The sequence below is a fragment of the Cebus imitator genome, unplaced genomic scaffold (assembly GCF_001604975.1).
Source record: "Cebus imitator isolate Cc_AM_T3 unplaced genomic scaffold, Cebus_imitator-1.0 Scaffold338, whole genome shotgun sequence".
NCBI classification, from domain to species: domain Eukaryota; kingdom Metazoa; phylum Chordata; class Mammalia; order Primates; family Cebidae; genus Cebus; species Cebus imitator.
In genome coordinates, this window is record NW_016107653.1 from 2,219,517 (window position 1) to 2,222,598 (window position 3,082).

Here is a 3,082-nt window from a genome sequence, read left to right on the forward strand (position 1 = left end):
TAGAGACGGGGTTTCACCATGTTGACCAGGATGGTCTCGATCTCTTGACCTCATGATCCACCCGCCTCGGCCTCCCAAAGTGCTGGGATTACAGGCTTGAGCCACCGCGCCCAGCTGATTTTTTTATTCTTTTGAGACGGAGTCTCACTCTGTCACCAGGCTGGAGTACAGTGGCATGCTATCAGCTCACTGCAATTTTCACCTCCCGGGTTCAAGCAATTCTCCTACCTCAGCCTGTCAAGTAGCTGGGATTACAGGTATGCGCCACCATGCCTGGCTAATTTTTGTAGTTTTAGTAGAGATGGGATTTCACCGTGCTGGCCAGGCTGGTCTCAAACTCCTTACCTCGTGATCCACCTGCTTCCGCCTCCCAAAGTGCTGGGATTACAGGCGTGAGCCACTGGGCCCGGCTGCTGATTTTAAGAGTTAAAAAAACATGTATTCTGAAGCAAAAAAATGGGTGCTGATGAATTCGTGCAGAAAAAGGAACGCTTATACACTGCTGGTGGAAGTGTAAATTAGTTCAACCATTGTGGAAAACAGTGTGGTGATTCCTCAAAGACCTAAAAACAGAACTGGTATTCAACCCAGAAATCCCATTACTGGATATATACCCAAAGGAATAGAAATTGTTCTATCAAAAAGACACATGCAGCACTATTCACAATAGTAAAGACATAGAATCAACCTGAATGCCCATCAGTAATAGAATAGATAAAGAAAATGTGGTACATCTACACTATGGAATACTATGCAGCCATAAAGAAGAATGAGATCTTGTTTTTTGCAGGAACATGGATGGAACTGAAGGCCATTATCCTTAGCAAGCTAATGCAGAAACCGAAATCAAAATACACGTTCTCCCTTAAAAGTAGGAGCTAAATGATGAGAACACATGGACACATAGAGGGGAACAACTGCCACTGGCCTATCGGAGGGTGGAGGGTGGGAGGAGGGAGAGGATCAGGTAAATAACGAATAAGTACAAAGGCTTAGTACCTACGTGATGAACTAATCTGTACAACAAACCCCCTTTACACAAGTTAACCTATATAACAGACCTGCATGTGTTTGTTGTTTACTCCTGAACATAAAAGTTAAATAAATAATTATGTATGTCTATTCTGCATACAGAGCTTTTGTTTGATATGTGATTCACAAGTTGATATAGTTTGGCCGTGTCCCCACCCAAATCTCATTTAATTGTAGTTCCCATAATCCCCACATGTTGTGGGAGGGACCCAGTGGGAGGTAATTGAGTCAAGGGGGCAGTTACCTCCATGCTACTCTTCTCTTGATAGTGAATTCTCACGAGATCTGATGGTTTCATAGGGGCTTTTCCCCCTTCCTTCTCCTGCCACCATGTGAAGAAGGATGTGTTGCTTGCTTCCCCTTCTGCCATGATTCTGTCTCTTGAGGCCTCCCCAGGCATGCAGAACTGTGAGTCAATTAAATCTTTTTCTTTTATAAATTACCCAGTCTTGGGTATTTCTTCATAGCAGCGTGAGAATGGACTCATATGCAATACTTTCTCCAGTATATAACTTGTCTTTTCATTCTCTTACCAGTGACTTTTACACAGAAAAAAGGTTTAAATTTTGATGAAATCCAATTTATCAATTTATCTTTTATGGATTGAGATTTTGTTGTTGTGTTTAAGAATATTTTTAGCCTTGGCCCAGGTTGTGAAGATTTCTTCTTTTTCTTCTAAAGGTTTTGTAGCTTTCTGCTTGACATTTAGACCTGTGATCATTTTGAGTTAATTTTTGCATAAGGAATGAGGATCTAGGTTGAGGATCCTTTTTTTTCCCCACACAGATGTCCAATTTGGTGAAAAAACTATCTTTCCAATGTCATTTCACCTTTGCACTTTAGTTAAAAATTAATTACCACTTTCAAAAAGCTAGGAGTGGAAGGGAATTTCCTCAACCTGATGAAAGAGGTCTGCTAAGCCCCACAGTTAACATTCTACTTAATCGTAAAAGACAGGATGCTCTCCTCCTGGGATCAAAAACAAGACCAGGATGTCTCCTCCCACTACTTTTATTCAACATTGTACTGGAGGCTCTAACCAAGGCAATTCAGCAAGACAAAGGAATAAAGGACATCCAGATCAGAAAGGAAGAAGTAAAACTAACTCTCTGCAGATGACATAATCTTATATATAGAAAATCCTCAGAAATGCACTAAAAATATTAGCACTAATGAAGTTCATCAAGGTTGCAGCATCTTGTGATCAGTGTGCAAACATCCATGGTATTTCTCTGCACCAGCCGTGAGCAACCGAAATCAAGTCAAAAAATTCCATTTATAGCAGAGTCAAAAAGAATTAAACACATTCGGGAAAGAGATCCAAGATGGCCGATTACTAGCAGCTCGGGATTGTAGCACCCAGTGAAAGTGCAGAGAACGAGAGGACGCCACACTTTCAGACGAATTTTTTTGCTGATGGACCAGGAGATTCGCAGCAGAGGAGCCCCACGGGTCGCCAGCGCGACTCTTGTGGCTGGCGCAGCGGTTCCCGGTGCGGAGTGAACGGGACTGGTTCCCCTTTTGGTCGATGTTTGGAGCTCCGGGAAGGCAGAGTTGCCCATTCAGCTGATTGAAAGGGGGACCCAGGAGGGAAGCCAGACTGGAGATTCCCGGGCAGAAAAGCACCAGGAGTCTTGGCACCGCTGTTCTGGCCGGCGCAGTGGGTTGCTCGGATTTCGGTGCTGGGAATCAACAAGTTGGACATCCACACAGAGACCTAATTTGAAAGTTGGTAATTACAATGACAGGTGGGTGAATTTACAATGATGGGAAGAAAACAGCATAAAAAGGCTGAGAATACTCAAAATCAGAACGCTTCTCCCTCCACAGGGGATCACAGTTCCTCATCAACAAGGGAACAAGGCTTGATGGAGAATGAGCATGTTCCAATAACAGAATTAGGCTTCAGAAATTGGATAATAAGAAACTTCTGTGGCCGGGCGCGGTGGCTCAAGCCTGTAATCCCAGCACTTTGGGAGGCCGAGGCGGGTGGATCATGAGGTCAAGAGATCGAGACCATCCTGGTCAACACAGTGAAACCCCGTCTCTA